General features: G+C 56.2%; 1 protein-coding gene and 1 long non-coding RNA gene across 7 annotated transcripts in view; one reads left to right on the top strand and one right to left on the bottom strand.

Moving 5' to 3' along the window:
- The window catches only part of SGMS1 (sphingomyelin synthase 1), a 251,242-nt gene that overhangs the window by 41,208 nt on the left and 185,495 nt on the right, over positions 1–24,539 (top strand). The window lies entirely within an intron of this gene.
- LOC112656221 (uncharacterized) lies at positions 15,964–17,680 on the bottom strand. The gene is made up of 3 exons (XR_003134198.3): positions 17,385–17,680; positions 17,063–17,278; positions 15,964–16,270 (listed from the first exon to the last, which is right to left on the bottom strand). It is a non-coding gene; the product is annotated as an uncharacterized LOC112656221 (long non-coding RNA).

Genomic DNA, 24,539 nt, shown 5'->3' with positions numbered 1-24,539 from the left:
TGTAACTAGTTCAAGGTTCAGAAAGCGTCTCACTTAACTCCTCGTTTTATTTTATCCCTGTCGACCGTACCAGTTAACTTGCTCTTAGACTGTGGAGCTGAAACTTTACGTCCACCCGGCGTAAGCACTAGGGTTCCCAGCCTCTGCTTAGCCTCAGTGCCGAGAGTGTTCTTGAAGGAGGGAAATGCCCCGGGACGATGGCGCCGTGTTAGGGGAGAGGGACGGCTTGGTCACTGGGTGCGATGCTCTGAGGGTCGTTGCTGTCGGCGCCCCTGCTGGAAGGGCCGGGCTGCCAGGAGCCTGCACAGGGCTGCCCTCTCCCCGCTGCCCTGACGGACCTGCTTTCCTCAGTGTCTGGCGCGAGGACCTCAGTGTCTGGCACGAGGACCTGCTGCTTGTGTTGCCAGAGCCCGTAAGAGAAAACAATGCACACGTGTGTGTACGTGCCCACATCAGCTTGCGGGACGGCCTGAAGGTCCACCAGGAAGCCGCATTCTTGCTGGGCTCTTCCCCGGCTTCAGCTCCTCTTTTCTGCTTCCACGACTTTCCTTATTAAGGAGGGGTGTCAGGTGCTTCTCCCTGTTTACATGGGTGACTTGGGATTTCCTACAGCTTTACGTAGGAGAGGGTGGATTTTGGTTTTCGTCACATCTCAGTGATGGGACCGTCACAGCGTGCATTGTAGTTCCTGCGCGCCCGTGAGCACCTGCTCCGGGCTACGGTCTCCACCCGGAGCTCACTAGGCCGGAAGCCCGATGCTGCCCGCTGGCGAGAACCTCCGCGCCCTGGGCAGGCTCAGAGAAGTCCTGCTAAAACCTGGCGCCCGTAGACCGTGAGCGCAGGGCGGCCGCTTACCCTCAGTGGTCCCTGTATTGCCGTGGATGGGTTACTTAGCTTTGGGTTCAGCGTCCTCACCAGTAAAGTGGGATTGTTTCTAGTTCAGGTCTCATGGGTCTCCCGTATCAGAGACGGGCTCTCTTTCTCCCTCGCCCCCAGAGCAGCCTGGGTGTGCAGTGTGGGGTCCCCTGCCCTGGTGGATAGGATTGCAGATGAGGCTGTGCGCACAGACAGTGAGGGACTGCGAGTGAGTGGGACTGGCAGGGCTGGGGTGCCTCTGGCAGCGCGGTGGGCGTGCGCCCCGTGGGTGTACGGTTGGTGGCTTGGGTCTGGTGTTGCTTCAGGAAGCAAAGGCAAGGGGCGCCTGGGGCCTCAGTCGGTTCAGCATCTGTTTTCAGCTCCTGGGATCGAGTCCCGCATCGGGCTCCCTGCTCAGTGGGGCGTCTGAGCCCTCTCCCTTTCCTGCTCCCTGTGCTTGTGCGCACGCACTTACTTGCTCTCTCTGCCAAGTAGATAAAGAAAATCTTAAAAAAGATTATGTCTGGCAAGTAAAATAAGGTCTAGGGTCTTTCTTGTCCAACCTGTAGAGCTTCAGGAACAGGTCTCTGATGAGTGATGTTTGCCCTGTGGCACGTGTTTCACATCCCCTTACATCCTGGTCACTTTCTGGTCAAAATTCCCATTTCCAGGTGTTGTCTGAACGGGTCGGTGTTGGGATGGTCTTTGATGGTCAATATCCTTAGGTCCAAGGCCTTAAAATTTCATGCCCCAGAACACTGACGGAGTCCAGTCCTCCAGTTACCATGGAAAGGTGCCAGCTGCTATTTTTCATCACAGTGTTTGGCTCATCCCACGTTGCTTCTCTGGGATATTTCAGGTACGAAATGTAAGCAGCCTGGGATAACGTGGTTATGTTTGTGGAATTGATGCGGAAGGTTCCAGCCCGGGAATTAGATTTAGCACACGGGTGAAAGCTTATGTGGTGCCTTGAATACAACGTCCTTCCTTGTAATTAAAAAAAAAAATAAGCCGATGAACAGTAATGATGATGATGACGATGATGTTGGGAGTTGGCTGGGCCATTACCACATGGAAATCGCCAGTTGTACTCTGAAGCCATAGGGTCCAGTTGAAGAAGCACCGAGGCAGGAGAGTCTGGTGGCGACTCGCATGGATCTAGAGCCAGAGTCCGGGTTTGGATCTGCCTCCGCCACTTAGTAGTCGTGTGATGAGTAGCTTGGTTTCTCTGTGCCTCAGTTTCTTCGTTTGTAGGATGGGAGGAGTAGTGATAGGACGTGTCTCAGCGTGGCTGTGAGGATCGTATAAGGTGGTGTGAGCCGACTGGCTGAGTAAGGCTGCGTTGAGGCCCCGGAAGCTTGAGAGCCACCACGTCCCCCGCCGTCCCTCCCGCAGGCCCGTGTCGGCCGGCCGCGGCGGGAGGCAGTTCCCCGAGGCCTGTTTGGGGTGAGCGGAGGAGGCACTGGTTTCTGTTGTGTGAACAGAGCACGGCCTCGGAGGATAAAGCTCTCATTTCCTTTTTTAACAGCAAAATCATTTTTCTGGTTGCCATCATTTGGTTCAGGGTGTGATTTCTACGACATTTATATCTTTTCTTCACATTTCTCCTGTTAAGGCATGTTTCCTGCTTCAATTTTCCCTCTTATTAGACATTTTTACAACACTTAAAACCTACTTAGTAAGCTAATTGATTTACTCTGTCTTTATACTTAACATAAGGTATTAGAATTATCCTGACCTCATTATCGCGGGTATCTAAAGACATGTTTGATGAGAAATAGTAACCTTAGTACTATTTACAGAGAACTGTTTATGTGGACTATTCAAACACTGGAAAATGCTTGTGAACATCACCTGGTCGTGTTTGAGCGATGTCAGCACTTGGATCTTCTGGCAAGATGCACGCAGTATGCAGAGCCAGGGGCGTGTTAAGCGTGCTGTGCATAGTTTGTTAATAGGACCTGTGTCTGCAAGAGGGACTCCACGTTGGCAGCAGACGGGACTCTGGACACACACTCGGCACACGGCATCGGCGCGGGCAAGGCTGAGGGGTCGGGGCGGGCGGCCTCTCCTCTCGCGCTCCCGTCCAGCTCACCAGATGGGCGGCCTGACCCTTCCCGAGCTCTGCTCGCCAGCATTTCCTGCTCCTACTTTGCTCTTGATGTTGAGTGGATTCTCTGGATGGCTGAGCAAGTAGCAGAATTGGAATCCTTTCCCCCTGTTTCTTGACTGATTTTTCTTGGGGTCCTGAAGATCTGTGAGTTTCCCAAGAAATTCTGGGAAGGAGTTAATGCCCGGACAGCCCGTCCCCATTTCTGTCCCGCCGCTCTCCCGAGGCCCCTGGGTGCCGCCCGCACAGCCCTGTGTGTCTGCCGTCTGGTTGTACTGCTCACCTGTCCTCTGCCCACCGTGCGGGGCCGCCGTGGCCCCTCGCTGTCAGGCACACAGGCACGTTCCCCTGGGAGGCACCTGTTGTCCGCCCCACCTGCAATACTCCTCGCCTCCCTGGGAACACACTCCCATGTCCCCTTGGGAATGAGACCTCAGCTGACCACTTAAGCCCCAAGTGCTCCCCGTTCCCCTGTGGCGCCCACCACTTACCTGCCACCACGCTGGGGTGGCCCTAGGGGCGGGGACTCAGTGCCTGTTGCCTGCCCAGCAAGGGCTCTGCAAATATTTGTTGAAGGAGTAGGTGAGATTACTTGGGCGGTTTTGCTGGGAGCAGGTGGGGGAGGGAAGATTGGTGACGGGGAATGAGTAAGAGGTGAGCGCCTTGGTCTCCTGAGGTTTGCTGAGAACCACCCCAAGGGCTGGGGAGCACAAGGGGGTCAAGAGGCAGGGAGGCGGGGGCAGACTCCCAATGGAACCTCTTTCACGATGGAAGGAAAGGGGAAAGGGATGCGATCTGGAACATTCCGTTTCTGGCTTGGCAAGACCTAGATGGTCTTCCTGTGTAGCTAAGATAAAGAATACCGGAAAAAACCTGACACCAAAACGTCTCTTTTATAAAGCAATTATATTAATAGGATAAAAGAATAAAACTTCCCTCTGCAATGTGTGTTTATCTGAAATACAGCTTCTCAAAGCCTCTAACCTTTGCTGAAATGCCGTTTTTAATTTGAGGTCAAGTTTCCTAAAATGTCTCGAAAGCCAGCCGCAGGGAGGCTTTGGCCTCCGGGGAGCTTGTATCTTTAGACAGAGAGATCTTTCTCTGGGAGCTAACTGGAGTTTCTGAAGGTCTGAGAGCTTAATTAGCTTTCCAGTGCCTTGACTCACTAACAGAGTTCATATTTTAAATACGAAGTTTGCAGTTCTTCCTTTTAATAAACGTGCCCTTTCCTGGGGTGGGCTCTGCGGCGGAGGCTCCGGCCACATGGCTCGTTCCCTGGCGCGGCCCTGGACTGGCCCGAGCGGCCCCGAGGCTGGCGGCGTCCGGCCGGCTGGGGTGAGGCTCCTTTGTGAGCCAGGCTGGCCCCGTTTCTTTTAGGCCTCGAGTCAGGATGACGGTGAACCTCACAAACACTTGAGTTAACGCCCCTTCAGACGTGTTTTGGAAATACGTAGAGTATGACTGGCAATGAATTCTGATTCAGTAACCTGGAGGGATCCAGAGCGATCCTAGATATTTGCTGATTAAGAAAAAACACAAAGTTGCTGGATGTGAGGTTCTTCACTGAGGACAGCCCATCAGTTTGCCCTGAGCTGATGCTGTCTCCCTTGTCACCGGCCACGGGGGATGCTGGGCCTTTTGCTCGGCTCTCTTGGAAAGCGAAGATGATGGCAGGTTGCTGGTGACACCTGCTGGCGTGGCTCCTGGGGGGCTCCAGGTGTCCAGGACCCCTGGGGACCCCATCTGTCAAGTGAACGGATTGGCTAGGAGGCTCTCCCATCATCTCCCAGCATTAATTCTGTAGTCTGACTCTGCCTCTGGCAAAAATGAAAACAAAACAAAAACCACACCAAAAAAACAGGAAACAACTACCAAACAACCCAAACCCCAAAGCAGCAGCAGATCTGAATGTACTGACGCGATGCTTCTGACATGTTGCTGAGTGAGAAAAGCAGCTCCTAGAACATTTTGTGTTTCTAGAAAAAGGATGCACGGTGATCTGATCTGGTACGAATAGGGGAGTAGAAGGGAAGCGCTTCACTTCCGTTATGCTCCTCAGAAGTGCATTTTATGGAGTCCTGTGACTTCTCATCCCAAAGAAGGGCAGGCGGGCGCGGAGCGGTTTGTGACTGTAACTGGGCTGTGCCGGGCGGCCCTGCGGTCAGCCGGGGTCGGCCCAGGGGCTGGGTCGGGGTGCAGCCTCCGCCGTGCGTGCCCACCAGCTGCAGCCGTCTCCCCTCCGTGCCTGGCGTCCCTGGCGTCGGGTATGCCGCGGCTATTTTAAAATTTAAGAATAAGGAACGTGCTTCCTAAAAGCCCCTACCGTTAAATTCTTCGCTAGTTGAAGGCCGCTCTCCTGGATCGGCGGTCTCTAGCGAGGTTTGCTGTGACCCAGGGCGCTCTTCCCTGGCTGACAGACGGGGCAGCGGGCCTGTGTGATCACGGACACGTGTGCTTGTGATTCTTTGCTCGCCACAGGCGGCGTCCGTCTGCGTCCAAGGACGCCGCGCTGGCTGCGGGGCCCGGCGGGTGGCTTGCTGTGAGCTGCGGTGGCGCCCCGGCTGCTTTCCCACCAGCCGCCACCCTCCCGATCTGCGTCCCTGTCCTGGGAACGAGGCGGGAGGCCGGGCGGCGGGGTCACCCAGCTGGTGCTCGCACCTGACCTCTTCACGTCACGCCGTTCACCCTGCACCTGTTGGGCCTCGGAGGTGGAGCCTGGAGGCGTTTACTTCGGCCCCCGGTGTCGGGTCGTGCGTGTGCTTCCCTGGAAACAGCGAGGGACTCCGCGGAGCCTCATGTCCACATGCGTCCCCGGCAGCGGGCGTGAGTTCCCTGAGTCACAGCCACGGCGGCCTCCGTGGGGTGCGCACTGGTGCCTCGAGGTGGGAGTTTGTCTTAGTTTGTCTTATTCTTTTTTCAAGATTTTATTTATTCATGAGACACAGAGAGAGGCAGAGACCCAGGCAGAGGGAGAAGCAGGCTCCCTGCGGGGAGCCCGACGCGGGACCCCGGGTCACAGCCTGCACCGAGGGCAGCCGCTCCACCGCCGAGCCCCCGGGCGCCCCGAGAGGACGCCGTTGCAGCACGTGGGGACGGGCGCTTTCTCTGTGCGGCTGTAGCGCCGGGGCTGTCCCGCGGCCGGGCCCTGACCCCCGGGCTGTGCCGGGCTGCCTGGCGGGAGCTTGGTGATGCCGCTGCGCCCTCGCAGAGCTGGTCACGTCCCCGTTTTTGATCTTGTTGGTACTGCACATGTGCACCGTTCTCGCCCTCGAGGGACAGAGGCCCCCGGGCTGGGAGCGTTTCGCTTCTCTCTTCCTTCTTCCCGACAGAAGCTGAATCCTTCAGCCGAAGTATTTAGCGGGCACCAGCGGGAGGTGAAGGGGTTTGAGTGGAGGGGGCTCAGGGAAGTGAGTGGCGTGCACGTCGCTGTTCGTCTGGGGCAAGAGGGCAGGTGCCCTGGCCCGGGCCGTGGGGCTCACGTGCCTGGCCCGGCCTCCCGGAGTGCTGCTGTGCACCCCCGCCCCCCATTCGCCCCGGCCTTCACGTTCCTAAGCACCCCCTGCTCCAGCACCGCCAGGTGGCATCGTGGTTTGTCGTCGCTCCAAGGAGCCGGTCCACCCTTGCTCCCTGGCCTTCGCAGTGACTCACCCCCATCTACTGTCTGAGCTGTGCAGCGACGCTTTTGATCTAAATTCGCTATTCAGGACAAAAACTGCACGTGAGCAGAAGGGGGCTCCCGGTGGTCGCGGGCACCGTGACTTAGAGGTGGGAGGCCGTGTCAGCGCACGCAGGCTCACAGGCCGGCCCCCCTGGAGCCGGAGCGGGCGGTGGCTGGTTCTGTGACGCCGTCTGCGGGAGCAGGTGCCCGGGAGGCTGCTCCCCCTGCACCTGCTCTGGGCTGCAGCCGCCTCCCGTGAAATGCGGGCGAGGAAGGTTCTCCCGAGTTCCCGCGAGGACCGGCAGGTCCCTTCACAGGCTTCGGGTTCACCTGCTGTTGTGTGTGGTCACGTCCGAATGTCCTGCGCGCGCCCAAGGCGGCGTTTCCTTCCCCGGCGCCGTCTCCGTGCAGGACGGGCTCGACGCGGCGGGTGGCGTGTGCAGGGCGTGGGGGGGCCTGCCCGGGCCGCTCTGGAAGCTGTGGACCTGCGTGCTTGCCTGTTGCCCGCAGTGGCCACTTTTCTGTCACTTGAGTGAATGTTGAGTTTAATTTTTTCCTTTTTTGAGCTTAAAAGGCATTTGGAATCCAATCAAGTGAAAAAAAATGTTATGGTTTTGGGCAGCCCGGGTGGCCCAGTGGTTAGCGTCTGCCTTCAGCCCAGGGGGTGACCCCAGGGTCCTGGGATCAAGTCTCGCATCGGGCTCCCCGCAGGGAGCCTGCTTCTCTCCCTCTGCCTGGTCTCTGCATCTCTCTCTCAAAATAAATAAAAAAATGTTCTGGTTTAACGATTTACTTGAAGAGTTTACTCACAAGCATGGTACGGTCATTGGGTCCAAGAAGCTGAGTTGTTGTTGTTGTTTTTTAAAGATTTTATTTATTCATTCATGAGAGATACACAGAGAGGTTTGCTCCCATGCAGGTCACAGTCCCTAAGGAGACTCTTCCTGACAATCCCTGGGGCTCTGTTCTGCTTTACTTGCAGGTTTTTTACCCCAAACCCTTTTTTCTAACAGTGAATAATCATCTACAACCAAACAGAAAACATGTATGTCGACTCGCCTTGGCTTCTTACAATAACTTGATCGCAGGCCAGCTTTGGGCCTGCTGTGCGGACGTGCAGAGGCTCACCGCGTCCCGTCCCTCTGTCCTCTTCCCCTCCCCCGACTCCCCAGGGACGTGAGAACCAGCCCCGGACTTGAGGGTCATTCGTGACCCGTGTTGCTAGCCTTTCCCGACGAGCGCCCTGAGATGGGAGGATCTAAGTCTGTCTTAAAATGTTCACGGCTCTGCGCAGCCGGCAGTTGGTGTCAGGGTGGAGCGGGCGCTCACGGTGTGGCCCTGGGCGGCTGCGCGTCACGTGGGTGCCTCACACCACTTGTTAAAATCGGCTTGAGAGTGGAGTGAGTAGCCACGGCTGGAGGAGGGAGGAGGGCCGAAGTCTGAAGCGTGACGACCTGCCTTTGCTCTGACCAGCAGGCAAGTTGCAGGCTAAAAGCAATGCAGGCTGGGAGATCAGAGAACACTGCCCTTCCCTTGGTTTGCACTCGGCATTACGTTATAATCTCCAAAACGTCTGCGTGAATGGCTGCTGAAAAATCACAACCAACGAGCAAACAAAAATTGGGACTTTCTGAATAATATACGTCATTGCGATGTATTTAGCTCGTAAGTTGTAGGTAATACACAGCTTTCTATGCTTTATGTAATAAGTAATATATATAATTATGTGTTACATATTGTATGTCACCATGTTACACGTGTATGACAGACATGTAACACATCACCTCTGTGTATATCATTCTTATTTTTTTAAGATTGTATTTATTTATTCATGAGATACACACACACACAGAGAGAGAGGCAGAGACACAGGCAGAGGGAGGAGCAGGCTCCATGCCGGAGCCCGACGTGGGACTCGATCCCGGGACTCCAGGGTCACACCCTGGGCGGAAAGGGGCGCTAAACCGCTGAGCCACCTGGGCTGCCCATATCATTCTTATTTTATTTAAATATAAAATACGTGCACCTTTGAACGGCACGAGGATTACGGGCACCGATCCCCAACACGGTTTAGAATCTGCATATGACTTTGACTTCGTAAAGCTTACCTGCTAACAGCTTACTGTTGACCAGAAGCCAACACGGGTGATTGACACATGTTTTTTGTTACATACGTGTACTGTATTCGTGCAATAAAGTGAGCTGGAGAAACTGTCAGGAAAATCCTAAGGGACAGAAGGTAATTTGCGTTACTGTCCTGCGTTGATGGAAAATAGTCCCCATGTAAGTGGACCCAGGCTCACGGTCAGCTGTATGCAGTCTTACGCGACATACATATTCTCTGTACGGCTCTTCTCTCAGACTTTTCTTCATGGCACTTTGACTCGTGTTATTCATAAATTCTCATTCTTGACATTTAATTTTTTTGTGGGCAAATGGGTACATTTCCTGCTCTCCACCCAGATCGGTGGTGTCAGAAATTTTAGTTTTTCTTCTTTATCTCAATCCTGTAGGCCTCCCGTACTCCATCCCACCAACAGGTATCTAAGAATAAGCCAGGGGCAGCACCTCAAAACAGGGCTGGGTACACACGTATGTGCGTCGGGTCTTTCTGAAATTTTTTAAGTAATCGTAAGTAATTTTAAAGCATAATGAACATGTTTCTGGCCAACCCTGGCAAAGCTTGTTTACACACACCTGAGTCATGTGCCCCCCCCCCCCCCCCCCCCCACCGTGTGGCTGGGGAGGAATGCGTGGAAGCGGGGTCGGGCTGCCTGCAGCATTCCCGCAGTGGCCTGTGGGCCCTCATCCACCTGTGGATGCAGCGCTTGAGGTGGTCCCCTTGCACCCTGTCGGCAGGAAGACCCCCACCGCCTGCGGGGAGCAGCTGCCCCGGGAGTGCCTTCTCCTGGGACATGTCCACTTGCAAAGGAATGTCAGCTCTAGGAGTAAAAGTGCTTTTCTTTTTTTTTTTTTTGTTTATTTAAAAATTTTATTTAGGGGATCCCTGGGTGGCTCAACGATTGAGTGCCTGCCTTTGGCCCAGGGCATCATCCTGGAGTCCTGGGATCGAGTCCCGCATCGGGCTCCCTGTGAGGAGCCTGCTTCTCCCTCTGCCTGTGTCTCTGCCTCTCTCTCTCTGTCTCTCATGAATAAATTAAAAAAATAAAGCTTGTATTTATTTGTCACAAAGTGAGCGGGGGGCGGGGGGACAGAGAGAGAGAGAGAGAGAGCGAAGAGCATGAGCAGGGGGAGGAGTAGAGGCAGAGGGAGGAGCAGACTCCCCACTGAGCAGGGAGCCGGACTAGGGGCTTGACCCCAGGACCCCAGGATCACAACCTGAGCCCATGGCAGATGCTCCACTGATGGGCCCCAGGCCCCCAAAGTCTGTTTCCTCCGCAGGTGAGTCTATAGTTGGGTTCACTCACGGCTTTCGGAGCCCGGCCTGGTCTCTTGATGCACTGACACGGGCCTCTGCTCCCCAGACAGCCCAGGGTGGGCGGCTCAGCCAGGGGCAGGGCCTTCATCTTGCACCTCCAGGATCTTGGCCGCTGTCCTGGTCTCGTCCCCGTGGAGGGTGGCGGTGTGATGGGGTGCTGTGCCACACGGTCAGGGCTGTGCAGGGAAGGACGGAGGCCTGTCGGGGAGCCATTCTTAGCAAGGCAGGAAAAGGCGAAATCCTTACGTTTTCAGTAGCAGGAGCTTCCTGGAGGCTTGAATCAAATTGTTACGAGAGTAAAAGCTGCAGTAAGTGCTGCGATTTAGAAAATTAGGTTTACGTGATCGTGTCTCTGTTGGGTGAGGTCTTCACAGGTGTAACAGCATGACTCGCACAAAAGTCACCCAGGCTGCGGAGCGGGAGGCGTAATGCTCTTGGCCGCCCCGGGCCGCACCCCCACGTTTCCAGAGCTCACACCCTCTCTGAGGTCTGTGCCGTGCGAGTGTGTCCCCAGGCCCGCAGCCACAGCAGCGCTGGGTCGTCCACCACGTCCCGTGCGCCATGTGCTTTCCCAGGCCAAGCCACCGCTGCTGGTGCCTCCAGAAGGTATCCCGGGCCCACCCGCTGTGCCTTCCCGTTGCTGTCCTCCTGGTGTGGTCACGGGGGTCACTGTGGTCCCCTCCACGCTCCTGTGGCTCTCGTCCATCCTCTGTGAGGTGCACCCTGGCAGTTCACCCCCCCTCCCCAAGGAGAGAACACGCTTCATCCCCCAATCTCCCGTCGTAAGCTGGAATCAGTCTGCGCACCCCCGAGCCCTGGCCTGGCTGGAGCCCGCCACCCCCAGCGCGACCTGTCCTCTCCCTCTCCGTGGGCCCACCGTGCAGACTTGGTTTCCGTTCCTCAGAGTGCCATTCGCTTCCCCTTTCCTCCGTCCTTTTCAAGATTTTGTGGACTTGTATTCTTTCTCCAGTTCTCCCTCGAAATACCCTTCTGTCAGGTAGAGGCCCCCGCTGCGTCCCGCCGTGTCGTTGCTGTACCCCATCGTCCTACCATCTGGCATATGGCAGGCGCCTAACCGGGTCCGGTGAGGGCAGGAGTGAGCGCGGTGGTATTTACGTGTGTTCAGGGCTTCCAAGGCTCTGGCAGGTGGCCTGTCCGCTGTCCGTGGGCGCAGGTGCCACCACTTTTCTCACCGGAGCTCCACCCGGCTTGGCTCATCTGCCACCACTCCCCTCCCTGGGCTGGCTCTGCCGGCCTTGCGCCCCGGGCCCGTCTGCTGGTGTGTGGGCGTGTGACGCGGCACCTGGGGGCCCCTTCCGATCCCACACCGATGCAGATAAATCCGACGGTGAGGTAGGATAATCTTTCACGAGGATGAAGTAACAAGTACTGTGGAGTTAGTGGTGTCTGTGCAAGTGTCAGGCTGTACGGCGCGGGTCAGCGGGCTCTGATGTCACACGTGACCACCGTCTGATAGAGGCGCCTGGGGGGCTCGCGGTTGAGTGTCTGCCTTCAGCTCAGGGCGTGATCTCAGGTCCCGGGATCGAGCCCCGTGTCGGGCTCCCCGCAGGAGCCTGCTTCTCCCTCTGCCTGTGTCCCTGCCTCTCTCTCTGTGTCTCAGAAATAAATAAAATCTTAAAAAAAAATCGCCTTCTGGTCAGCTGCCCTTCGATAAACCAGAGCGAACTGGCTGCTGTGTCTACAGGAGAGCCTTCCAGTAGGGACTTGACTGATTTTCTTTCTGAATTAAGTTGATCTCTTATTTCTCTTCTGTTTACTAGATGTTTAGTTTTCCTTTTGCAGGTGGAGAGTAAAACACCTCGGGGAGAGAGAACGGAAGACGTGGGGAAGTTGCCGAGTTTTACTTCCTGAGCTGTGGCTGGGTGGCGGGCGGGCCTCAGGGAGCCTCCCGCGGTTCACGTTTGCGGCTCCTCCCCCACATCTAGCAGCACCAGGGCCTGGAAATCTGCATTCCACTGAGCTCTTTGCATCTTAAATAAGTTCTAGAAGTTTGAGAACCGCAGCCTATTGGAGGTGTCGTGAGTTTTTGACAGGCTCTAAAAAAGGTGGCTCATCTGCTGAGCTCTGCGGTCTCACCTGCACGTACAGGTGACGTCAGGAAGCATGCCCCTGCCACCGCGGTGCAGTGAGAGGCGGGGACACTGTGGCCGAGACGAAAGCAGCCAGTGGCCTTGCTGGGCTGGAGGTCAGCGGCGGGCATTGTTCCGGGGCCAGAACAGCGGCCCTTAGATCACAGCTCCGGGGGGAGGGGCCAGGGTGCCGGTGTCCTGGGTCCCGCCCGGAGAACCTCCCCTCCCCGGGTCCCCCGCCCCGAACCCCACATCTCCCACCCCTGCACCTCCCCTCCCCTCCCCGGGTGCCCTGCACCCCACCCCTCCGGGTCCCTCCCATCCCCCTGCATCTCTATCCTCCGTTTCCTGTTGCCTCCTGGGACTCAGTTCCACGTCGCCCAGCAGGTAAAGGGGTTCCAGTGGGGGACGGTGTCTAGAGACCAGCGAGGACATTGGTGCTGGTCACGGCGACCACAGGGTGGGGTGATGCTGGAGCCCACGGGAGGCTAAATGCCCTCCATCCTGGGGACGCCCCCCCCCCGAAGGGCATCCCCGTGGGCAAGCCCTGGGGTGCTTGTGAACGTGACCCTGCAGCGAGCCGTGGGATTCCCGCGCAGCACGAGGCTAAGCACCTGCCGGGAGAAGGGAGATGGCTGAGGCCACCTTCCTGGGTGATGGCTGTGCTCGGGTGGGGCAGCTCCTGTTCTCCCGTGGTGTAGACGGGGTTCTGACCTCGGGGACCCCGGGGGGCTGCTCCATCCCCCCACAGGGACGCTGACAAGTACTGCTGCACGTTGTCCTGCCGACACGTGGTCCCAGCAGATAAGCGGCGATGCTGAGTACTTGGGGCTGGGGACAGAGACCCCGGGATTTAGCAGCAGCGGCACGGCTGTGATTGGCTTCGGCTTCAGGGCTCCCGAGCCTCGTGGAGTTCTTCGGGGGCCACAAAACTCCCACAGGGAGGAAGCGAGGCTTGCACCGAGGACCAGACGGGGTGGAGATGTTCTGGAATACTTGGTGATCCCGTCGGTCTTGGAGCGAGAGGTCAGGGCAAGGACAGGTGGATAAGGTTTAGGGACGTAAAGGGATGAGCCCACGGGGTGACATCAGGTCTTGATTTGGGGAAGGACTCAGGTTCTGCTGAGCCAGACGGGGTGTTGCGCCGAGGATGTCCAGTGGACTCAGGGATTGGGGCACCTTGAAAACTGGGTGAGCAGTGGATCGGCGGGAAGGGTGGCAGAGACCTGGGGGGGAGCCACGGCACTGAGCGGCGGCGACAGGGCCCGGCTGCGTCCCCACGGCCCGGTCAGCGGCGCGGCCTTCCTGTGGCTCACAGCCTGCCCCACAGAGTGGCTCCTGGGGAAGCCGGTGGTGTCTAGAGATTCCGCTCAGAAGACTTAGCGAGTGAGCGCTGTGTGCACCTGGGTTGGAGCCAGACGGCCCGAGGGCAAGGCCGTCTACCGCCCACGGGGACGAGGTGTCGCCACAACAGCGATGTTGACGTGGAACGAAGCGCGTGAGCCTGTCCTGGAGCATGTAGGAACACAGCCGCGTTTTAGTAAAGGAACCGTGCAGACCTGGGGAGGTGCAGGAAAGGCATCAGTGGGAACGTTCACCTGCATCGACTCGCGTACCTGGAATTGTCTCAGGGCTGTGCTGCGGGGAGTGGTTAACCTGAACACGTCTGATTATTTTTGTGATTAAAACAAACCGTTTCATACGCTGAATAAAAACCTGATCTTGGGTACAAACTTGCATCTGAACGTTTCAATACCTAATCATTTCTCAATCCAGATATTCCCGGTATTGGGATTCTAAGGAGCTGTTCTACTTGGAATTTGTTGATTTGGGCTCAAGGAACTGAGGGCTCTGATGGCAGGAGCGAATGTGGGTGGGGAGGCTCCGTTGGCATCAGTGCAGTCGGGTCTAACAGGTTAGTACCACGAGGTGCCCTTGGCCTGCCTTGCTCGAAACCCTCAGGGAATTCCCCACGGCAACACTGCACCCTCCTGTCTCTCCGTGGCTGGGGGACACCCACCCGGCCCAGAGCAGCCGGGTCAGAGGCGAGCGAGGCTCAGGGGACAGTGCTCTAGATGAGCCAGCGTTCCGGCCACCCGCCTCGGCCTGGGGGGGGCATTTCTGGTTTGCAGAGGTGCGGCCGCAGAGCCGTCGCAGTGAATCGGCCTGTCCAGGATTTAGGTCTTGTTTTTCAGCCAGTTTGGAGGGCAGGGGGTTTGGGGGCCGACGGTGGTTCCCGAGGCCCCTGGGGCCTGAGGTGCCAGTGCATCCGTGTGTCCGGGTCTGTTGCAAAGTCAGAGGGCCTGCACTCAGGCCTGGAGCTGACGCCGGCGGGGCCGGGCCCACCCTGTGGCTGCTGTCATCCTGTCGGGGCTGAGACCCGCATCACTCTGTCCAAGTCTGGGGAGTTCAAGACTCGCGTCTTCCTCGGCTACTCTCAGACCCCACTCTCAGGAGACCGGGAATGTAGGAAGATAATACAGAGGAGACGTTTCCAGTAAAAGCAGTTGAGGCTGCTGGTGAAGGAGACTCGAGCCTGCAGCAGGAGAACGCTCACCTAGTCAGACGTGCCCGTGACGAATGTGGAAAACCACAGAGGTACGACGTCAGGATGACTCGGATGGTGCGAGTTTCGTTGCCGTGAGCAGGGGCCTTGGCGATGCACCTCAGCCACAGCCGGGCTCTGGGGCACCAGCTGGCGGGCCAGCCTCCTCCGGGGGCATCACACAGCGCAGGCCCCCTTCCTCCTGCCCCTGAGGCCTGGACTCAGCCAAGCCCTCCTTTGGCCCTGGTGGGAGGACGGACACCAGCATACGTGTGATTATCCAGGGAATAAAAGTCACACTTTTCTGGATTCAGCAGGAACAAAGACATTGTCCTGTTTTCATCCTGTTTTCCCGGTGAGACCCATCTGGGAAAGCTACGAAAAGAAGACTCTTCTTGAAAAATAAAGTCTTAATTAAAACGTCCCCCTTCCCAGTAAACCAGAGGGACCCACGTCACCCACCAGACAGTTCCAGGTGAGGGACGCATGGAGACACGTCTTCATTCCTTCTGCAATCCTGCACTGACCTGGGCCTGTCATAGAGGGGGTGCATGAGGTAGGGTAGGAGGTGCTGTGATGACGGGAACACTGAGAACACAGCCTCCCGGAATCCCACTGCTGGCACGAACCCGACCGAGGGGCCGCGAGAGGGGAGAGACCTGCTGAGCAGGTGACGGTGAGCCCAGGGCCATGTGACAGGCCATCGTTAGGGTGCCAGATGCTTTAACGTTATTTTTAATTGTGCAGGTGACCCGAGTACATCACATAAGAGATTTAAATATTACCCACAAAGTCTCCATTGACCATCTTCTCCCCCAGCTCCTTTCTGGCTCTGGTGGTAACCACTTACTGTGGTGTCTTTGGAGACCTTTTACTGTATGTGTGTGCCTGTGTGTGAGCGTGTGCAGGTAGCTGGGCACATACTATGGGAGAGCCTTAAAAACTAATATTTTTAATATGTAGGGGTGCGGTTGTGGTTGTAAAAGTTTTTAATTCTTCAGGGAAGTCCTAAGATACAGAGAATGTTTTTTAACAGGTATATAGGATTCTATGTTAAACGTACTGTGGTTCACGTAGCCATGTATTTATTAAAGCTTTTCTGTTTTCCCTTTTTTCCTATTAAATTCATGTAAATGTGCATATTGTTTTTTATTTAAGACTAAGTGTTTTTCTTACGGGTTTATGTGTGTTCTCTTAACATAATAAGATAACAAATGAATTATTATTAATATTATTAATAATATTGAACAAAATATATTCATAATATAACGAACCACTATTTATTATTCTGTACAATGAAAATAAGTCAGAAATTGCGTGAATGTGCTTCTGTATGTGGGTAAACACATTTATAAATAATGAACTTTTCAAAGGTTCTGAGGAGGTAAATACTGTCTGTTGACAAATGATGATTCAGATGAGCTGACAGTGAATCTTCCCGTCACTCATTTTTCATTCAAAAGTTAAAGCCGATGGATTTAGGAGCCAAGGGCCTCGTGCCGTCTACACTTGCTGGTATTCACGAATTACACTGGAAACCACAGCAAAGGAAGGAAGCACTAGTATAGAAAGTCTAAAAAAAAAAAAAAAAAGGAATTCACCTTTACAAAATCCTGAATGAAAATAAAAAATTCTCCCTAAGATCCTGACTTGTGCCGGTTCTGTCAAATTTTTAAAAGAACGTTAAGCCTAAAGTAAAATAAAAGAATTCCTTGGAGGGAATTCTCTCCACTTATTTTTCACCATCTTACTTTGTCACAGATTCCAGGGAGATATTAATACTTGCCTACGGTTTCTGTTCTTAGAACGTGACACGGAGATGTTAGTTTCTGTAAAAATACCCTATTGTCGCTGCACTCAGCCTCCGTATGTCTCCTCGTGAGGATGCGTACCCCCTCCTCTGGGTGTCTGTGGCACCTGTCTCATGTATCGGTGGACACATTGTGTGTCCCCAGTGACCTGGAGCGGACCATCCCTGGCAACTAACCCAGCCCCGGGCCTGGTGGTTGCACTCAGTAGGTCCCGCCTGCACTGGCACACTCGGTGGCCCGCCCACCGAAAGAGATCAGCTATCGGTGTTTCCCACGGTCCTAGCAAGCGAGGAAATCCCAACCTGAACCACGTAGCACTAGGAAAAGGTGGCTGGGCCCATCAGTTTTGGGGAGGATTGCAGAGGTATGTGTAAGCCAAAGCTCGAGCATATTTAGGGCTTCATGAAATAATCTGAGTTGATGCAAAGTTTGACTACACCTGTGAACGTGAGTAATCCACGCCTGCATTTGGCCACAGAATCTGGGTTGGAATCCTGGCTCTGCCACCTGCAAGCCGATTTCTTACCCTTTCTCTCCGACCTTCGTTGTCGTACCTGTAAGAGGGGGAGCGGTGCCTGCCTTCTCTCGCCGTTGCTCGGACGAGGCTGAGGGCGGGCGCATCCCAAGCGCTCGCTCGGTGGAGATGGTGGGATTGTTACGCGGGGACACCCCCAGAAGTCTCACTCAAGCTGTGGGTGACCAGTCAGGGGAGCCAAAAGTGCTTTCCTTGTCCATTCTAGGTTCCCATTCTAGGTTCTCAGCTGCGGCTCCTGTAGCAAAAGACAGAGCAGCAGGAGAGAAGCAGTGTATTTGTTAGCGTGTGTGTCTCCTGTATACGCGAGGAGCTCGGGGTGGCCAGCATTTGGGCTCGCCTACCCTCTTCGGCTAAGAAGAGAAAGCCAGGTGTGGAGAGCAGGTGGCGGCGAGGTGGTCAGGAGAGTACGGCACACAGGGAAGGTTGCTTCTCCGTGGGTCCTTTTGTGAGTCCCCTGTTCTTCCTTCTCTTCCTGGGACACACGGAGGAGCACCCTCGTGCAGGAGACTTCCTTTGTGCGAGTACATTTCCGTACTCTGTTTTCTGAGCCGCTTCTGTGTCTAATAATTAGCTCACAATGACCCTTGTGCCAAAGAGGCACATTTGGGTGACATATTCTGGTCTCCTGCAGTAGGGAGGGGCCTGACGGCAGCAGACAAGAGGAAGAAGGCAGATCACCGGGTAGGATGAGTGGGTTCCACCGGCCCCCTTGGTGGGGCGCTTGGTGGAACGGGCAGACCGGGAGCTTTGCAGTTTGCAGACCGTAGTTTGAATGCTGCCGGGGGGATTTGGGAAGACTTTTTTCCACGTGTGGGGTAGTGGCTCTTGTCCCTGCTTCAGTAGTAATCATGCTGATAGACCCACGGAAGGAGCGGCGTGGGGGCGCTTGTCCACCAAATGCTTGTGCCATCTTTATTGAGCGTCCCACGCCAGGCGCCTCAGGACAGCCAGGTAGTGTTTCTTGCAGCAGGCTTCTGAGTTTGCAGCAACTGGGATTCGCTTGGAATACAAGGATACAGGGAGTTTATAAGGCAAACAGCTAGTCAAAGGGTGGCACTGTCCCCAAACAGTTACAATAGTTTGTTACTATTAAGAAAAGTGAAAACTGAGGGAAAAAAAAAAACTAAGAAAAGATACAAACAGGTAGCCTGTGTATATTCCTTTTAAGGTAGAAAATAAAGTCACGCACACACGTCAGCACACACGTCAGGAATGCTGCCCCCCTTCTGGTTAGGTGGCCGATACGGGGGTCGCCATTGGTAAGTGACAGATGAATCCACAGGGGGTGGGGGTGATGTATACAGGATGCCTCCTCCCGCCAAATGAGGCCATCACTTTCTGGGTTGTGAAATAGTTGTTGAAATTTCTGAAAACCTTTTTTATTTCAGTTATTTCTGGGATTTTGTATAAGGGATCACATTCAAATGGTTTTTTTCCTGGAAGGCCTTGATTTGAGGACTAACCTCTCTGTGATAGCAGTGTGTCGTCAGTCATCTTATTTAGAGTTTTTTAAACCTGACACAGGGAAAAGGTGTTTTTTCCCCTGTATTATCAGTAACTCTGAGTACCTGCTCTGATTACACTTTACTGTTCAGTTCACTGCTTTTATTTAGTAGAAATGTAAGAAACCCTGTGACAGTACTTCTACGTGTATTGTGCACGCTGTTGGTAAAAGATGATTCAGCGGAGCACCGGGGTGGCTCAGTCGGCAAAACGTCTGCCTTCGGCTCAGGTCATGATCTCAGGGTCCTGGGGTCGAGTCCCACGTTGGGCTCCCTGCTCAGCGGGGGTCTGCTTCTCCCCCTGCCCCTCCCCCTATTCATGTGTGTGCACAATCTCTCTCTCAAATAAATAAAATCTTAAATAAAATCTTTAAAGAAACAATGATTCGAGTTTTTGGTCTTTAGAGATAAAAGCTTCTTTATATTCTTCCATTGATCAGAATTATGTGGTCTGCCCCATTTCCCCCTTCGTTCCGGCTATCAGAAATCTAAAAGTTATTTTAATATTCAAGGACACCAGTGACTTCATATTTGTGCCTGTTCCTTCCAAGTGCACGTGAGACTTTCTTGGATGTGGGTAATATTGAAATAATTTAATAAAATGAACTTGTAACGACAGGGTCATCCATTCATTTGGCTTATTATCTTTAAGACTTTTGGACAGAAAATGACATGCAGTTTTAATTGGCTGTGCACAGGCCAGGGATCTCGATGGAAACAGCAGGGCCGAAAGCCCTGTGACAGCTCAGACGCTGTGTGGTTTGTCACGGGGGTGGGGTGAGGACTGAGGAGCATGCTGAGGGCTTAAAGTATGCCGTGCATGGACGGCTGGGGCTGCTGTTCACGCTGAAGCAAATAAAGACTGGATGAGGAAATTGCTCAGCACGCGGGGCTGAAGTGTGCGGCCGCGTTGGTCGTCCCCGGCCTTGGTTCTGCTCTGCTGAAAGCGCTCATTGTGCGGTACCCTGGTTGTTTGTTTGCGGCCCGTGTCTCGATTAGAGCTGCGGGTGGTCCGGCCTGCGTCGCCTTTTGTTGGCTGCACCCAGCACAAGGCCAGCAGCGTGTTCTTGACATACGTGATTCGTGTTCCTGAAATAGCAGATCACAAGGCACATTTTAGGCCAGTACGTCTTGCAGTATATGGACAAATATTTTGGATAGTCTAAAAGGGTGGGGAGGCATTTTTTTGTACCCAAAGTATAATAGGTGTGTGTTCCCCCGCCCCCAGCCCCAAACTCCTGCAGCCCCACATTTCTCGAACTATGCAGTTTCTAAGAGCAGTTTGGTGCTGGCCCCGGCTGGAATGGGGTGGGTAAGTCTTCGTCAGGCAGCCCTGCTGGCCTTGTCCCCTGTGCAGGTCTGTGTGGCATCAGGCTGGACAGCCACCATGGGTTTTGAGGGCCTGTAGTACACCCGCCATGTGTTGTGCTGAGGACGCAGTGGTGACCAGTGCAGATTCTCTCCAAGCGACAGGGTTCCTACTTTGGGAGTTTTAGAGGCAGACTCAGGTCTTAGAATTTATACAGTGAACTTTGTGGTTGCCTTCTGTTTTCCTTGAGGGCGGGTGACACAGAGGACCCTGTAAGCGGATAGCGTGACAGGCATGGGTTGCGCTGTTTGTGATAAGGATGCTCTCCTGTAAACAAAACCAGACAAAGGTCTTCTGATGTACCTTCTCCTCCTGTACCCAGTCTCACCCCAGACATGTCCTTTGTGGTGTGCCACTGACGTCACCTGTGTCCCAGCCCTGGGACCCACGGTGTGGATGCCCGTCACTTTGGGGTCGCCACAGCCCGTTGTAAATAACCCTCTCCAGCTGCGTTCCTACTGGGTGGTCATAGGAGGCCAGAATATGTTGCTTCAGTGGGTGACATGTCATGACCTTTCAGTGATCTGGGTTTCTTGGAGGCACAGAACACACCATGGGGATGAGACCTGGATTGCGCTGAGCGTTGCTGTGCAGAATTCCGGTTGGTGTCAGGCAGCACCTTGCGGAGTGCTGGTGTCTGCCTGAGACGATTCCCCGCTCGCCTCACTGGAGAGTCTTTCAGTTTTGAGCAACAGTTTCTGCTTTCTGTGTGTGGTGTCACATGGAGCCCATTACTTGACTTCTTCGTGGCTCAGAATCCTCATCTGTACCGTTGGGGTCACTTGAGGAACCTCGGAAGTGGTTTTAAGATCGAATAACCTCTGTGAGGTGCCTGTCACGGCCCCTGGAGCAGATGGGCCGGCAGCGCACGGAAGCTACCCCTGCCTTTTAGGACAGGAGACTTGCCTGCCCCAGGGGTTTGAAACACAGATTTCTGTAATTCCTTGTACCAGTTCATGCTTACTGGTGTTTTCATGAATCCGCAGAGTATCTCAGATCCTACGGATCACATGCTTCTCGGTCTGTGGACTGATGGGTCTGCTGGCTGGGCCTTTCCCCTCTGTCTGAGGCCTGGGTCTTGATGCACAACAGCAGGTGCAGTTTGATTGATTGATTGATTGCTTGATTGGCTTGTACAGTATTCAGTGGCAGGTCCAGGAACTAAGCTCTTTCCATAAGTCATCTTGTTGAACGAATCCCTACAAGGAGGACACCGCAGCACTGAGCGCTCAGGCTGCTTGTTGACGGCCACGCTGAGGACCTGTGATGGACGCCCAGGCGCCTGGGCCTCCTTTCCCCCATCGTGCTCGCACAAGGGATTTGCGGACACGTTCAGTCTGGGCTGGTACCGAGTACTTAAACACGGTATCTCTGGTTCAAGGGCACGTGCTGTCTGTCGGGTGTAAGGACGCTGTGCTCGGTGTTCCTGCTGGACCCTCTCCTCGCCTGTCCCTGCCTGGCTCCTAGTGGTCGGGTCTCGGGGGAGGCAGTGCCGAGTGGTAAGAGCACGGGACTCTGACGTCGCACTGCCGGGAGATGACCCCCAGCTCTGCCCGTTGTGAGCTGCGTGACCTAGAGCAATTGACTTGTCCTCTGGGTGCCTCAGTCTCTCACCTGCAAGTTGGGGACAGTACATAGTACTTCAGAGGCTCATTGTGCGGCTTGGGAGCACACAGACACGCGCCCCTGGTGCCTAGACGGTGCCCGGCACGTCATGAGTATTCGGTGAGTGTCTGGCGGCGACGACAGGGTGTTCTCCGAGCACAGCTGTGGGCTGTGGTGCACGGGCCTGCCCGGCGCTGCACACGTGGCGGGCACTGTGTCACGGTCTGGAGGGACTGGACGGGTGTGGGTGGGCACCGGGTCCTGGGCCGGGCCCCTGGACACGTGACCTCTTCACCCTGCAGTTGAATCTGCCCCGTTGACTCGCCGTCTGGGCCGTGACCGTGTCGGAGGGCGCCCGCTGATAGCGGGGCTGGACACGCGGGGGCCGAGGCCTCCCCGGAGGCTGGCGAGGCAGGCCCCCCCGCTTACACACAGGAGGTTCTCGGGCCTTGAAGGCTGGTGGTGCAGATGTCAGACTCCGGGCAGCGGCGAGGTGCTGCCGCGAGCCCAAGCAGAGCCGGGCCCCCGGGCAGGGCTCACGGGGCACCGCGAGCACTTGTGTGCACTAGTGCAGCTTCCACGAGGCCGGGGCTGAGGCTGGGGCCGCTCGGGCAGCAGCAGGCGGGCTCGGCGCGGAGGTGGTGGGTGGGCACGTGGTGAGCACGCGGACTCCACGTTCCTCAGTGAGGGCCTTGCTTTGAGGGGGGCACCAGGGGGCTAAAGCCCAGGGACCTGGGATCGAGTCCCGCATCGGGCCCCCTGCTCTGCTCACCACCCCAGCTTGTGCTCTCTCAAACAAACAAAATCTTTGCAAAAATTCTCGTTTTGGGGAAAATCTTCATGTTGACGCCAAAAGGGTCGTACTTCAGGTTAAAGCAGTCCGCCTGCCTTGCCTCCTCTCCCGGGACCCTCCTTACCCCGCAGGTTTCACACTCAGGTTTCGGGGAGCCTCACGCCTCTCCCTTTGGGCCCTCTGCCTTTGCGCTGGAATCTCCCCCGGCGGTGGAGCCCCAGTCGGCCTGGAGCCCCGCAGCCCGCGGCCACACGGACCCGGGGTTGGCGCCGCCCCCCCCCCATGCAGACCGCGGGGTTTCTGCCCGTGGTGTGGGGCTGACGCGTCACACGCCAAAGGAGCTTCCCAAGAAGGGACTTGCTTTGCTTACACACAGTTCCAGATTCTTCCCTCCGGACGCCCCTTTACTCTGAGAAGCGGCAGCACACTTTTGTCCGTCGGGAGCCCCCCTTCCCCACCTCGCTTGCGGACCTAGTGTGGGTCCCCGGGGTGCTTGCGCGGGTCACCTGCACGCAGCCTGGCTCGTCGGGAGCTCTGGACGCGTTGCTCGCTTATTTACAAGTGAGCGTGTGTGTGAGCGGGCAGGTGGGCACTGGGTGGGCCCTGATGGGCGACACGCGGGATCCAGAGAAGGGGGGCAGGTGTCCGTGCAGGGGCAGCGCTGCAGGTGGACCTGTGGTGGGGCCTGCGAGCGAGGGCAGGCGGGGTGTGGCCTGGGGCCCCGGGTCCCCGTGCACCGGCCTGTGCGTCTGTGCCAGCGGGGAGGTGTGCTCGGCAGCGGGAACGCGGGCGGCCCTCGTGCCTGCCTGGCACAGCGTGTGTGGGCGTGCGGGTGTGCGTGCAGGTGCTTGTGTGTGCGTGTGCGCATGTGCCGCGGGCACAGAGCCCCTGGCTTGGGTGGGGAAGGCCTGTGCGCCGTCTTCCTGTGATGGCACAGTCCTGCTTCTCCAGAATGTGGTGATGAAAATACTACTCTTATTTGACAATTTTCTTCCGATTAACTTTGTGTCTGGGGTTTCAGAGTTTTGTTTCTTTTTTGCCTATTTTTTAAAAGTATTATTTATTTGACAGGGAGGGACAGAGAGAGACAGAAGGAGAGAGCGCACGAGCAGGGGAGGGGCAGAGGGAGAAGCAGCCCCGCTGGGTGAGGGCCCGACGTGGGGCTCGATCCCAGGACCCGGGATCATGACCTGAGCCTGAGGCAGACGCTCCACCGACGGAGCCACCCAGGTGCCCCCTTTTGTTTTTTGGACCATTTTTCCTCATTTTCTCATCAGTGGTTAGAAGTAGGGACGTAGACACACCAGAAGACGGTTTCTATCGCGTGGACTCCTCCCCAGCCCACGTACGGGCCCGCAGACAAGAAAAATGAAGAGCAGCAACTGCGTCTTCTTTCTTTGGAGTCTGTGGAGTTTTGTCGTCCACTGCAGGAAGAATTGTGGAAGTGCGTGTCGGAGGGCAGGCAGCTGGCGTCCGGAGGGACCGTCAGCCTTCCAGGAGGACCGCAGGCGGCCCCTCGCGCTTCCTGTGGAAGGTGCCGGTCGGCCCCGGGGTTGCGGTGACAGCAGACGCGTGCACCTCCGAGAGGCCTTGGTGGAAGGAGAGTTTCTGTGTCAGTGAAGGGCGTGCACTTCCCCGCGTCCGGATGCGCGGCCCCCCAGGACGCAGCCCCTGCTCCTGAAGCATCACCGACGAGGGAAAGACAGCGACGGTGCTGGGCCTGCCCTCCCGTGGTGACTGGGAGCGGCAGCCAGCCCTGTGGTCCCCGGGGCCAGGGAAGACGTCCGTTGGGCCTGGTCCCTGCCCGAGTGGTGGGGTGGCGTGCTGGGCGCGCGGCGTCGGAGCTGCTCAGTTGGTAGGGCCCGGCCCTGGAGGGCTGCCGTGGGAGGGGACTCAGACTGCGGTGTGTGTGCGCAGGGACGCACCTAGCAGGAGCCCCGGATGCCAGGCGGGGCCCGGGGGCCACACGGAGTACTGAGTACCTGGGCCCGGCCGAGTCCTGCGCTTCTGGGGGACGCAGAGGGCTCTAGCCTCGCCAGCTGGGGGACAGCAGGAGGACCACCGGGAGCAGGGGCCCCATGCAAGGACTGGGGACACGGCTCAGACTCGCCCCAGCCAGGCCTCCCGGGGCGAGGGGGCCTGCCGGTGACCCAGCTGCCCTCTGGAGCACACGGAGCCCCCCCACTGTCCGCCTTAGGAGAGAGGAGAACGCAGAGAAGCGGGAAAT

This window comes from Canis lupus, chromosome 26 (genome assembly GCF_003254725.2).
Source record: "Canis lupus dingo isolate Sandy chromosome 26, ASM325472v2, whole genome shotgun sequence".
NCBI classification, from domain to species: domain Eukaryota; kingdom Metazoa; phylum Chordata; class Mammalia; order Carnivora; family Canidae; genus Canis; species Canis lupus.
This window is presented reverse-complemented; position numbering and strand designations above follow the sequence as displayed.